The 14,756-nt window shown below is 38.3% G+C and overlaps 1 non-coding gene across 1 annotated transcript; it reads right to left on the minus strand.

Moving 5' to 3' along the window:
- Positions 1 to 12,130: 12,130 nt before the first annotated feature.
- LOC115831074 lies at positions 12,131 to 12,234 on the minus strand. Its single transcript, XR_004026620.1, has one exon. It is a non-coding gene; the product is annotated as a small nucleolar RNA U13 (small nucleolar RNA).
- Positions 12,235 to 14,756: the final 2,522 nt, after the last annotated feature.

A 14,756-nucleotide genomic window follows, 5' to 3' on the forward strand; every position in this document is an offset into this window, starting at 1 on the left:
ACAACTTGGAAACCGCCTCTTCTTTTCCTTTAAAAACTTTCTTGTGGCCAGGCGGGCGCAGTGGCTCGCGCCTGTAATCTCAGCACTTTGGGAGGCTGAGGTGGGCAAATCACAAGATCAAGAGTTCGAGACCAGCCTAACCAATATGGTGAAACCCTATCTCTACTAAAAATACAAAAATTAGCCGGGCGTGGTGGCGAACGCCTGTAATCCCAGCTACTCAGGAAGCTGAGGCAGGAGAATCACTTGAACCCGGGAGGCGGAGGTTACAGTGAGCTGAGATGGCACCACTTAACTCCAGCCTGGGCGACAGAGCTAGACTCCATCTCAAAAAAAAAAAAAAAAAAAAAAATTAAATAAATAAAAACTTACTTGTGACTGGGCAACATCATGAGGCTGGTTATATTAAGTATGCCTCAGTTTTTTCTTTAGTTTGATAAATCAAACCAATATTTTTATCATTTTTTTTCAAACCCTAATCATTTATCTAGAAATGCAACATGTTACCCAGAAAAGGAATAATCTGGTTGAATTGGGTGCCAGTCCTGGATTTCCTTCCCACCGATTATCCCAGATCAGTTCAGTGCTTGGGAAATGGGACCATCAGTTACTCACTTTTGTACTCTAGTGCCTAGCATAGTGCCTGAATATAACCGATGTTTAAGTGTTTCTTGATTTGAAAAGAATGCTTAGGTGAGCGATCTGGTCTAATCCATACTATGTCAGCTGATTATTTTCCCCACTAGTCCTAGTCACGCTGCTAGCTAATGTAACCGCCCAAGGGGTTCACCTTGCCCGCTGCCTAGACAGAGTCGATTCATCAAGACAAGGGAATTGCAAGAGTAATTCGCGCAAAGCCAGCTGTGCAGAAGACCAGAGTTTTATTATTACTCAAATCAGACTCCGGAGCATTCATGGAGCAGATTTTTTAAGGACATTTTGGTAGGTTGGGGGAAGCCCCTGAGCCAGGAGTGCTGATTGGTCAGGGATGAAATCACAAGGAGCTGGAGTTGTCTTCTTGCACTAAGTCAGTTCCTGGGTGGAGGGCCACAAGGTCAGAGGAGTCAGTTTATTGATCTAGGTGGTACCAGCTGATCCGTCAAGTGCAAGGTCTGCAAAATATCTCAAGCACTGATCTTAGGAGCAGTTTAGGGAGGGTCAGAATGACTCCTTAACCATAGTTTCTAATCTTTTATGGCTGTTAGTCTTACAAAGGCAATCTAGTCCCCAGGCAAGAGGGAGGTCTGCTTTGGGAAGGGCTGTTACCATCTTTGTTAAAACTATAAGCTGTAAACTAAGTTTTTCCCAAAGTTAGTTCAGCCTACGCCCAGGAATGAACAAAGACAGTTTGTAGGTTAGAAACAAGTTGGAGTCGGTTAAGTTAGATCTCTTTCACTGTCTAGGTCATAATTTTGCAAAGGCGGCTTCACTAACAAGCCAAGAACTGATATAAGATTCAGTTCTTATATCAATAACCCATGACCATCAGCCCCTGGGTCTGATTTGGATACAGGGGGAGGTAGAGAATAGGAGGTAGGACATAGTTGGAGATAGAGAAAAGTCAGGAGCACTGGACATGATTCCTCTTGCCAAATTTGGGGCCCACAACAACCAAAGGACAGCAGAAGGATGTTGGCATCTGGTGGGATTCAGGAAGGACACAGAAGGAAAAAGGTGTGCATGGGAGTGGGGTCAATGGGCACAGACAAGGAAGGAAGCTTCACCTGATCAGCATACAATTTACTCTGAATCTTCTTTTTCAAGACTGTGCACCTCTGCTCTATAGTTCCCACTCTCCCACTCTTCATACACACATCTAATCTCAACTATTGACTTGAATAAAATAAATAGGAAACTGTTGTATAGTAGATAATTTTCTCCAATAAAACATTGCTGACTTGCAATTAGAGCATAAGTTATTTAGAGCATATTTTCAAAGTTGTTAATTCTTAAAAATGCACAGCCCTAAAAAAGAACAAAATCACTTTGTAGCAACATGGATGCAGCTGCAGCATATGGATGCAGCTGCAGGCCGTTACCCTAAGCAAACTAATGTAGGAACAGAAAACCAAGTATCACATGTTCTCACTTGTAAGTGTGAGCTAAATCATGGTTTCACTCAGACATATAGATGGGAATAGGCACTGGGGAATCCAAAAAGAGGGAGGGGGACAGGGGCTGAAAAACTTCCAGCTGGGTACTACATTCAGTATGTGGGTGATGGTATCAGTAGAAGTCCAAACCTCAGCACCACACAATCTACCCTTGAAACAAACCTACACATGTAGCCCCTGAATCTAAAATAAAAATGGAAATTTAAAAATTTTTAATGAATATTAACTTCAAAATGTAGAGGTTTATGATCATTCTTTTAAGATTTTACAGATACTGGCCAGGCACGTTGGCTCACGCCTGTAATCCCAGCACTTTGGGAGGCCAAGGCAGGAGGATCACTGAGGTCAGGAGTTCAAGACCAGCCGGGCCAACATGGTAAAACCTCATCTCTACTAAAAAATACAAAAATTAGCCGGGTCTGGTGGCACACGCCTATAGTCCCAGCTACTCGGGAGGCTGAGGTGGGAGAATTGCTTGAACCCGGGAGGCAGAGGTTGCAGTGAGCTGAGATTGCACTCCAGCCTGGGCAACAGAGCGAGACTCTATCTCCAAAAAAAAAAAAAAAAACACAGATTTCACAGACACTTATAAAATAAAACACTATGCCCTATTTATTCCATGAATCTTTTCTAAAGAGAATAAAATATAATAACAAATTTTTCTTTCTAGCCTAATACATAACACTTTAAAGCCATTTTGACAATTCTTTTTATAAGTATCTAAGTAGCTTTCTGCCTCCCTATCTCTAGCCCTGTGTCTTTCTCCTAATATAACAAGAATTCCACTGAAAGGGTTTGGTTGCTGATTAGACAATGTAACAGAAACACAATTTCCTATATGCCTAAGCATTTTCTTTTCATTATTAAGATACTTTCATGGGGAAGTGGGAGATAATCATTAATTTAGGAATTGCTCTCAATAATTACTATGCTAGCTCAACAGACAATATTAAAAAAAAAACAAAACAAAAACCTTCCCTTCTCAACAAACACTTGCTACTGCTTCCTTTTTGCTTATAGTATTAAAACCAAATCAAACAAATACAGAGATTTAAAACTAAAAGTGTAGGAAGACTAAGTGGGGGTATGAGAAAGGAAACAATGACCATAACCAAATCTTAAAACATGAAGTAATTATTTCAGCAGAAGGCAATCTAGTGAAGACTAAGGCCTCAGGGAAGTGAGAGTCTTAAGTGTTTCTCTTCTTCCCCATAAGAATGACTCAGCATTTGGAATGAAACTATGTTTACTGTCTTTCAGATTTTTGGTGTCAAATAACTTTGGTGCCACCTAACTCCTTTCTCCTGTGCCTAAGAAAACTCAAGGACAGTCATGGGTTTTCATCCTCATATGGCCACAAAAATCTGAAACGCTTTCCCTTTTTCACCCATTCCTGTCTTACAGAAGCCTAAGTTGGTCCACCATTCATTTATCTTGTTTTTGTTGTGTTGTCAGACAAATTTAGGTTGTCACCTATATCCTAGTGTAACAAAATGAACAAGAAGTTTTTTCCTTCCCAAACTTGGAGAGTAGGCTACTTGCTACTAAGACATCTTAAACGCAGCTTCTGGGATTGACATTTTCCCACTATGTGGGCACCTTCCAGTGATGAGTCTACCATGTACTTTTAATGCCCACCACATGTCTAGAGCCAATTATTTTAGTCCTTACCCACTTCTAGAGAAAAACAAATTTTCCCCATAGCCAGGTAAGTGTTCATTGGTTACCAAAGCTCAAAGTAAAATGTATGGAATACTAGAATTGAACTGGGCTATTAATGTTAACCCCACACTTTCATTTTCTAAAAAACGAAACCAAAGCTCAGCGGTATTACAACATTAGCTAAACATGAAGCCAAGACTAAAATGAGAAACTGCTTGGTATAGAGAACACTGTGTGAGCTCAAGTCATCTCTTATAAGTTCTTCAGCCATGGTCTGGTTCTCTAGCTTTCCAGAACCTCGGTATCCTTATCAGTGAAGGATGTTAATATCAAACATTCATATGGTGTTTACTTTATCTCAGGCACTAGTCTTAACAAGGTGATGTAATCCTTAATCCTCAGCATAGCTATGTAAGTATTTTGTTTTTCTGGGTTTCTTTTTCTTTTGTTTCATTCCACCAAATGGGGAAATTAAGGTACAAAACTATTAAGTAATATGCTGAAGACACCACACCTACCAGATGGCCAAACTGGGATTGAGTGGGATAATATTTGTAAAATGCCTGGTATATAAGTTGTCAATAGAACTATTACCAATGTCAGTTTTCCTCCCTAAATCACAAGCATATCCTGCCAAAACACTTTGTTCTGAGCTTTGTATGTTCACATATTTTTTTCATTATATTCTTTAATTTGGGTAAAGTTTAAGTAGTTTACGTGAATTAGAAAGTTATGTTATATATGCATCTAACATAATCGTATCCGTTGTTAACAATAGTTGCAAACACGAAGAAGTTAACCAAAAATTAAAGACTACAAGTTTATTACTTACCAATAAACAAAACGAATATAGAGTATCTGAAAGATTAGCAGTGCTGTCCAAGAAAATCTTAAATCCTTGAGCAGGATCAGACCAATCACTTTAGGATCTTAAGATAAGAACAGCTCATTTGGTAGATCTCCACCTACTTGATACATGAATTATTAACAGCAGAGTTATAGACATCTAAAAATATCCAACAGAAAATCTTTCCATGTCAGTGATTCTGAAAGAGTTAGGATCAAGAATGAAGTGAAAATATATGATCCTTGAAAAGATGAAATAAAAATACTAAATATATTTTTAAATGGGTACTTTAAGTTTTATTTCTGCTTTATAAGAACTGGGAATGTATTCTTAAAATAAATGTCTAAAGCATCAATATAAAGTGGCACCAAGAAACTTACTTAGATTTAAAGGTTCTGAGGGTAAAGGAAATGTGTATTCCTTCCCTAAACAGGAATCCACTTTGTCCCTGGGACAGGGCAGCACTAAAAACTAGCTTTTATAAATTTTGATGATGTAAACTCAATAATGTTGTCTCTGGAACATAGCCTCCTATTTAATAACAGCAGGAAAGTGTGGGTAAGCAGAAATGTCCCAAGAAACTCTTGCAGAGAGCGTGAATAAGTATTAAATTCTGATGTGGGAGCTGAAACAAAATAGAGAATTGAGCTTTTCAGAGTAAAGCTTAGTTATCATCCTAGTGAAAGAGGTAACTGAACCAACAGTAAATAACCCAAGAAGCTGGAGATTTGTTCAGTCCCACATCTGAATACATTTTATATAACCTGGAAATGGTTTAAATCTCAGCAGTAAATGCTTAAAATAAACTTCACCACTGTTTATAATGTTATAATATGATTTTAAAAAAAGAAAATGAATGAATTTAAATAGCAAAAACAGCATAACAATAGCAACAGACAGGATTTATGTCTGTACATGATTAGCTTTAAAGTGAGGATGTTGTATCTTACCGTTGAAACAGGTAGGCATTGACCTAATTTCTGCTAAGCCAAGAGGAGAGTATTTTACACACACGGAGCATAGGCCAGAGGGTAACAGGTGCTGTTCCTCAGCCTGAAAAGCAAATCTCCTTCATTCCTCCTCTATCAGCAAAATCATCATATAAAGCCTGAAAATAGAAGACAAGAAAGTAGAGAATCTTTGTTCTGTTATCCTTCAGTTACAAATTAAAGTTCATTTTTGAAAGAGCTCTTTAGGGAAGCATAAAGTAGAAGGAGAGAATGGTTAAATGTAACATCCATCAAGGAGAAATTTTACAATTTACTGGGAAGTGTATTATTTAAAAATTCTCTAGACCACACTATAAATAAATAATCCTGTTCCCTTCCTGCCTAACTCTTAGCCAAGTTTCTGAGAATGAGACAATTTGACATATGAGAGATAGCTACAAACTGGTGTCAGGGCATCTAGAAACTTTTTTATTCTAGTAAATCTAGAGTAATGTGTATTCTAAAAAATATCTTTCAATAGTCAAATGTGGTACAAGGCAATTTTTATTGTGTTCTTCACTGTCAACCTGGTGCTCTTATAGTATTGAAATACAGCAAAAGTCCTGCCCTCACAAAGGTGGCCTTCCTAAAGTGGGTCTCAAAATGCTGGAGGTTGAAATTCTAGTTTTTTCACCATGAGGCCTACCCTGGACATAGGGTATCCTTTCACTTTACATAGGGTGTCCTTTTGGTTCCTGCTGTTGCAGTAGGTAGAAAGCAAATAGTCTGCAGCCTAATGAGAGCTAAAGCAAAGACTGAGAAGCTACACTGTGGTAGACTGAATAATGGCCTCCCCAAAGTTATTCAAATTCCGATCACTGGAACCTGTCAATTTTACCTTATTTGGCCCAGCAGTGGGGAGAAGGGGGGGAGTTGCAGATGTGATTAAGTATCTTGAAATGGAGAGATTACCCTGAATTATGGGTGTGGGCCCTAAATGCAATCATACATATCCTTAAAAGAGAAAAGTAATAGGAAGATTGTATGCACACAGCAGAATAGAAGACAGAGTGACCATGAATACAGAGATTGGAGTAATGCAGACACAAGCCAAGAAAGGCCTGCAGCCACCAGAAACTGGAAGAAACACAGAATGGATTCTCCCTAGAGTCTCCAGAAGGAGTGCAGCCCTGCTGACCCCTTGATTTCAGCCTAGGGATGCTGATTTTCAAATTCTGGCCTCCAGAACTCTCAACCAATAAATTCCCATTGCTTTAACAACCAAGTTTGTGGCACTTTGTTATAACAGCAATAGGAAACTAATACAGCTTTCTCCATTTATTTCCCTTTGGCACTAATGCCAATCTATCTTTCTAGAGCAAGATCTTCAGTACATCACTGACATTTGTAGGATGTTTTTAATTCAGAATGCCAAAGCAATTTACAACCATGTAAATGGGCTCAATTTTGTATCCTGTGGGACATTCAAGCAATACCAGAGCCTTGTAAAATTTGAGAGATACCTGGACCATTTTGTTTTGTACTTTTTGAGATTCCTAACAAATAAATACTAAAACAAGGTTGAAAAAAATTACAGTATAATTTGAGTGTTTACAATTAGTCAACTAATTAATCTTAGCAAAAGAATACTTCGGTAACTATTTCCACAGCCTCATTTAGAGATAAGAGTAGAATTTTAAATGTGGGGTCCGAGGCAGACAGATGGCTATACCACTCAGTTCCTCTTTCAAGCAGAACTTATATCTCCAGCTCCTGGAAGCATCTTCAGTAAGTGGCTTTCAGCAGCCAGCTCCTTCAGAATTTGTCTGGACTGCTGAAAGCTGCCTCAGTCAAGGTCATTCCTTTGCTGAGTTAGTTCTTATCCTTGACTGAATGAGGCTGGGATATAGAGACTCAGCCAGATAATTGGAAAATAACTCTGATGGGCCATATATGCTCTAGAACTCCCTCAGGGGTTGATTGAGATTGCATCACAATCCAATTTCTCCCTCTGCCCAATTCTGCTTCTGCCCTCTTCCTTTCAGAAGTATTAATCCTAATAAATCACCTGCATGTCATATTCCATCTCAATATCTGCTCTGGAAAGCCCAATCTGCATTGGGCCATTCATAACAAAAACCTTTGACTGCCACAGAATCTTAAATTTATTCTTCCTCTTTTTTAAAAAAAATTTCTCCACTGGGATTGTACCTTTCTTTCCAGTTCAAAGAAAAAAAACATTCCCTAGAGCTGGCAGCCTCTCCAGTTTGCTCTCTCTATATAAGGACAAAAGGCTTCTCTGAGCTACATGTAGTTCAGGAACATGGGTTGCAAAATCTTCCACACATCCTGTTTCCTTCCAGGTGTTTCTAATTTAGATGGTTCTAACATCAGTCTTTCAATGGGTATTTGTTGAGCACCACTTGTGTACCAGGCACTATTCTATTGTTCTAGGGATACAGGAGTGATATGGTTAAGCTTTGTGTCCCTACCCAAATCTCATTTTGAATTATAATTCCCATGTGATAAGGGAGAAACCAGGCGAAGGTAATTGAATCATGTGGGCAGTTTCCCCCATGCTGTTCTCACGACAGTGAGTGAGCTCTCATGAGATCTGGTGGTTTTATAAAGGACTCTTACCCCTTTGCTGGGCACTTCTTCCTGCTGCCTTGTGAAGAAGGTGTCTTGCTTCCCCCTCACCTTCTGCCGTGATTGTAAGTTTCCTGAGGCCTCCCTGGCCATGCTGAACAGTGAGTCAATTAAACCTCTTTCTTTTATAAAGTACCCAGACTCAGGCAGTTCTTTACACTAGTATGAAAATGAACTAATACAAGGAGTATATACTTTTATCACACACCCAGACTATAGTATTCACTGTCAGATTTCACATATGCCTCCCAGGCAAGGTAAAGTGAGTTCATTAGGCTATTGTAAAACAAATAAGGAGTGGTGGGGACTGTGGCAAATTGGAGAAAGCATGCCACATCCAGAGGGGTTGGCTCTCAACCTTAACCTGGTATCAAACTTTTTGTGACCAGCTAGGAAAACCAGAAATTACCCACCTCTTTATGCGATGTAATATGAAGTCTGCACCATCATTTCTAGATGATTTTTGCCCCAAATACTTAACCTGAGTTAATTAACCCATTAGGTATAAATTCTAGTCAACAAAACAACTGATTCCTCTTCAATGACATTGTCACAGAAGAAAAGAAAAGGGAGAGAGGGTCTGATCTGGGGTAAAACTGACTTAAGTGACATAATCAAATACAAAGTATGTGTTTTAATTGAATAATGGCTTGAAAAGAAGATAAATGCAGGTCAGGCATGGTGGCTCTTTCCTGTAACCCCAGCACTTTGGGAGATCAAAGCAAGATGATCCTGAGCAACACAGTGAAACTCTGTCTCTACAAAATGTAAAATAAAAAAATTAGCCAAGTCTGGTGGTATGCACCTGTAATCCCAGCTCCACAGGAGGCTGAGGCTGGAGGATCACTTGAGCCCAGGAGTTTGAGGTTACAGCGAGGCAGGATTACACCACTGCACTCCAGACTGAGTGACAGGCAAGAGCCTATCTCCAGAAAAACAAAAACAAAAACAAAAAATGAATATAAGAGACATTTTAGGAACAATGGGGAAATTTGAATATGAACTGAGTAAACATGGCATTAGGAAATTACAGTGTTTTTTTTCAGTGTGTTAATATCGGTGTTATGTAGGAAACTGTTCTTAATAAATATGGCAGTGTATTAAGTTATTGAATTTAGAGGTAGATGAATAGATATTTTTCTTTCTAATTTACAATAAGCTTTAAGATGTTCATAATCAAAATTTTTAGCATAAATAAAAGTAGCAGCCTCTACAAAGCTTTTGTCCATTGTTGTCATGAGAGAATTAAGCCCAGTGTTACTAAATACTCTGAATTCTCAAAATAAACTGGAAATCTGGGATTTTTGTGTAAGATACTTTTTCGACTTTAAGAAATTATTAGCAGCCAAACCTTAAAAAGGCAACAAAACAAAAACAAAAAACAGTGCAGTTTTGATATAATGCATTTGGATGCTAAAGCTCACATCTAGTCTTCAAATTTGCCATCTGTGATCTAAGTCCTTTCATTTTAATCTGTTTCCTTAGCTCTATGACCCTTTATCCTTGATTTTCTTCTTCCTTTCTCTCTTTTTTTTTTGAGACGGAGTCTCACTCTGTCACCCAGACTGGAGTGCAGTGGCGTGATCTTGGCTCACTGCAAGCTCCACCTCTCGGGTTCACGCCATTCTCCTGCCTCAGCCTCCTGAGTAGCTGGGACTACAGGCACCTGCCACCACGCCCGGCTAATTTTTTTGTATTTTTAGTAGAGACGGGGTTTCACCGTGTTGGCGAGGATGATCTTGAACTCCTGACCTCGTGATCCGCCCGCCTCGGCCTCCCAAAGTGCTGGGATTACAGGCTTGAGCCACCGTGCCCGGCCTTCCTCTCTCTCTTTTCCTGACTGGCCTCTACCACTTTAAGGTGTCCTTGAGCAGTTGCAGGATAATATGAGAAATAACCAAGCTATGGATTTGTCTGGAGTATCAGATGATTTAACAAACTGAGAATTGTTTAATAATTATCCTAGAACACTAAACATTATCCTGATGATCTAAAATAGTTATTAAACCTCCTCACTTAAGATTATTAAATTGCAACATCTGTCTTCAGGAAACATTACTATTGCATGTAATATTTGCAAAACATTTACAACTGCTTTTACTTATATCTCATATTCTATGATAGGTTTATAGTTTTTTTTTCCCCTTATTTAATGGCTGCAAAGTCCTGAAGGTAACCTGAGTCCTTCGTATGAGAAGGTATTAGACATAGGCGAGCTTCCTGGATGATGGGCTGCTGCTTATCCAACTGCGCCACGTTCTCTCCAGCCCTTGTTTGCTTTATTAGCTAATTATCAAGCTGCATATTCAACCTGGGTTCCAACTATATTAAGGGCTATTTACTGGCTAAAATCAATACCCTTTCGATTAGCCACCTGGCGTGGCTTTTGGTAACTAAGCATTATTTGGGCTTCACTGCTTTTACTCCATTGGAGAGATAGGAAAATGCTTTGTTTTGATTTTTTACACTTACTGGCTATTTTACACTTACTGGCTACTGCTCTTAGCGGTAGGAGATAAAGGGCAGTGGAGATCGGCTCTGCCTTGGCGGAACCTGGGAACAAACACAAAATATTTTACTGCACGAGGAATGGGGCAAAGAAAAATGGAATGACAAACACTGATTTTACTATTTTAAGATTCTTTTTTAATTAAATAAATCTTTTTGGATATATATCTGATGCTCCAGGCATTGTATTAGCCCTAAAAATACAGAGATAAATAAAATATATTCTCCAACTTAGTCAAGTTGGAGAGAACAGCATTGAAACAATAATTACCATAAGAGAGTAAAAAGAGCAGAAAATAGATGTGGAACAGTGTTTTGAGATAGCATGGCAAGGAAATGATTCATTCTTTCCAGAAAGAAAAATCCCATAAATGTCTTTTTGTCAGTGGTGGTGAAACTAACCAAAAATGCTCTTTTTAATGTAGGTATTTTATTACAGAAAGAACTCATGTTCATTTTGGAAACATGAAAATCTATATACAAAAGAGGAAAAAGGAAACCCAGCCCCTATAATCTGATCACTTAGGTCACAATTAGCCAGCGTTATTACTTTTAATGGCAAAAACTGCAATTACTTTTGCACCAACCTAATAACTTGCTATAGACATTTTATGCACAACTTATAAAAATAATAGAAAACAAAAATACGTGAAAACATGGGCTTTGAATCAGATCATTCAAAACCAAATCTTGTCACTTACTACCTTTATGACCTTAGGCAATCTGCCTAATCTCTCTGAGCATCAGTCTCCTCATCTATAATATATGGGTAATGGGACCTACCTCCGTGGAGTACTGTAAAGATAAATTAGAAGATAAAAATACAGTTCTTAGAACAATCCCTGGGGCATATAAAGCAATCAATATATTCATTCACCTAACAAATATTTATTGGGCTCTCCATTCTAAGCACTTAGACCGCATCGGTGAACTAAATATGGTATTTATTTTTAATATTAGAACTATTATTAATATAATGTCCTATAAATCCTCTTTCAACAAAATATTGAGAACACCTTTCAGTGACAAGAAATGTGAACCTATATCTTTGTTTTTACTGCCTGCATAGTTTTTTGTTTGTTTGTTTTCTTCTGAGTCTCGCTCTGTCCACTACAGGTGCCCACTACCATGCCCCGCTAATTTTTTGTATTTTTAGTAGAGACGGGGTTTCACCATGTTAGCCAGGATGGTCTCGATCTCCTGACCTCATGATTCACCCACCTCAGCCTCCAAAAGTGCTGGGATTACAGGCGTGAGCCACTGTGCCCAGCCTGCCTGCATAGTATTTTAATGGAAAGGTATATGCTAATTTATTCTGCTTACTGCCTATTCAACAACCTACAAAGACAATTTCCAATCTGTATTACAGATAACATTACTTTGAATATCTTTGTTTCCTTGTCCAGTTGATTCTTTTTTAACATCAGATGGGTAATGTGCCAACATCATGACAAGGTTTGAGGGAGGGGGATCACACACAACAGCATAAAAACCCAATCATCACACTTATGAACTATAAAAAGATAACTTGTCAAATTGATTCTTAAGGATATACCCTTAAAGTGAAATTGAGTCAAAGTTGATGAACATTTTAAATACTTTCCTCACTCTGTCATCCAGGCTAGAGTGCAGTGGCCCAATCATAGCTAACTATAGACTCAAACTCCTGTACTCAAGCAATCCTCCCACCTCCACCTCCCAAGTAGCTGGGACCACAGGCATGCACCACCATGCCTGGCTAATTTTTTATTGTTGCTGTAGAGGTGGGTTCTCACTATGTTGCCCAGGCTGGTCTTAAACTCCAGGGCTCAAGCCTTCCTCCCTCTTCAGAGTATCAAAGTGCTGGGATTACAGGCATGAGCCCATGCACCTGACTTAAATACTTTTTAATACTTTTTAGCACTCTTAAGGAAAATCAGGTGAAGGGGATACCAGAGCTGGGTATTGAAGGATAAGCAGAAGAGAGGCAGAAAGAAAAGTGAGAGAAAAACATCAAGAGGAAGAAGTTCATTGCCTTCAAGTTGATCTTACATCATACTCCAAGGCAAGACATACTTTGGGTTAGTAGATTATAAAGATGAGTAGTTTCAAAAGAGAACTTTGGGGATAATCTAAGATAAAAGATTGAAGGATAAGAGTTGAGGATTTTTTTTTTTTTCAACTCTTTAGCAGACTCTAAAGAGTTGGAGCACCTAAAATGTTAACATGCACATTTTCGTGATCCACATACCAGACAGAATTTTCAAGTAAGCCAAACAACTATTACCTTTTATCCTACTCTTCTAATATCTACTCAACCTCTTTCTGCCCCCAGGAAAAGTACAGAACTGCAAGCTACTTAATGCAAAGTTGTCATTGTTTTTAATTTAGAGTATGGAAAAATAACCTGCAATGATTACATAAAAGACTTATTCCTAGGAGTAAAGAGTAGGTACACAGATTTCAGCTCTGTAAAAACAGTTTGGGGACAGAGGATCTGCATTCTAATGAGCACCTCAGCTAATTCAGATGTAGGTAGTCCTCAGACTACAGCATATTGAACAACCTATTCTAGATCTTTGCTTCTCAAAGGGTGGTTCCTGTATTAGTGATAAAAGCTTCACCTGGGAACTTATTTGAAATGTAGAATCTCAGACCTTACCACAGACCTACTGTATAGAATCTGCAGTTTAAGAAGTTTCCTGGATGATTTGCATGCACATTAATTGTGAATAAACTCTATTCTGTAGGCTGTCAATAAAGAATCTGTGAGTAGATTCAACAAGGAAAAAACATTCCATGAAAAATACATGTCCCATCCATTTGTTTTTTGGAGCATTATTTGGGCTTCACTGCTTTTATAGTGAATATGCAGCAAGGAGCCTTGTATCTTAAATTCTTTCTAGCATCCTGTGGCATATAAAACTCATTCACTAACATTCCAGGAGATGTAATGAGAAAAAAATGAGATCTAAATGATGTCTTAGTAGTTCTCTAGGTATCTCCTTCTTAAATACCAATTTCTATTTTCAATGTGTAAATGACTTTATAGGAGGTTGCAGCAAAAAAGATTTAAACAGCTCAAAGTATGATCAATAGATGCCAAATGAAATAAAATTAGTTTTGGTTTTATATCATGTTAGTTTCTATTGACCAACCTTTTAAATTATAAAATTATGCAGCTGAAACCAAAATAGGAGAAATTATGGCACTTTTATTTAACATTATCTAGTTGATATTTTAAGAGATGCAAAATAGGTAGAAATACATCTGATGGGCCAGGAGCGGTGGCTTATGCCTGTAATCCCAGCAGTTTGGGAGGTCAAGGCGAGCTGATCACAAGGTCAGGAGATTGAGATCATCCTGGCTAACACAGTGAAACCCTGTCTCTACTAAAAATACAAAAAATTAGCCGGGCCTGGTGGCACGCACCTGTAGTCCCAGCTACTCAGGAGGCTGAGGCAGAAGAATCGCTTGAACTGGGGAGGCAGAGGTTGCAGTGAGTTGAGATCATGCCACTGCACTCCACAGAGTGAGACTTCGCCTCAAAAAGAAAAAAAAGGAAAGAAATACATCTGATAGAGATGTATTTCATTGTATTAGTCTCTTAAAAGAATCTGACTAGAGATAACCACCTTGCAATAAAATCTGAGCAATTGTTAGGATGCCAAACATTTCATTAAATAGTTAAATAATTTTTTCAGATAGGTATAGTAGGATTTGGAATAAACCCAAAGGGAAAAATACATTTTGGACCAAGTGACATTTGTGTATTCTACAATTTTCTGTATTCCAAATATACTTAGAGAGCTAAGTTTCAAAGTTTGTTAGACCTTAAAAATGCTGTGTAACTTTAGTCAGCATCACCTTTTGTTTTAAATAAGAAAATGGTTTTGGTTAAGAAAAACAGGATTAGCCACAGAGCACTTACAAGTTTTTGATTGGTACCTAAAATTATATGTTTTGATAATCATTTCACTATAAAAACACTTAGGTGAAAATTTAAGGAGATGGTAGACCAGTCTCCTCTACTTGTAAATGCAAACTCAACCACATTCTGTCTCTTCA

This window comes from Nomascus leucogenys, chromosome 17 (genome assembly GCF_006542625.1).
Source record: "Nomascus leucogenys isolate Asia chromosome 17, Asia_NLE_v1, whole genome shotgun sequence".
In the NCBI taxonomy this organism is placed as follows: Eukaryota; Metazoa; Chordata; class Mammalia; order Primates; family Hylobatidae; genus Nomascus; species Nomascus leucogenys.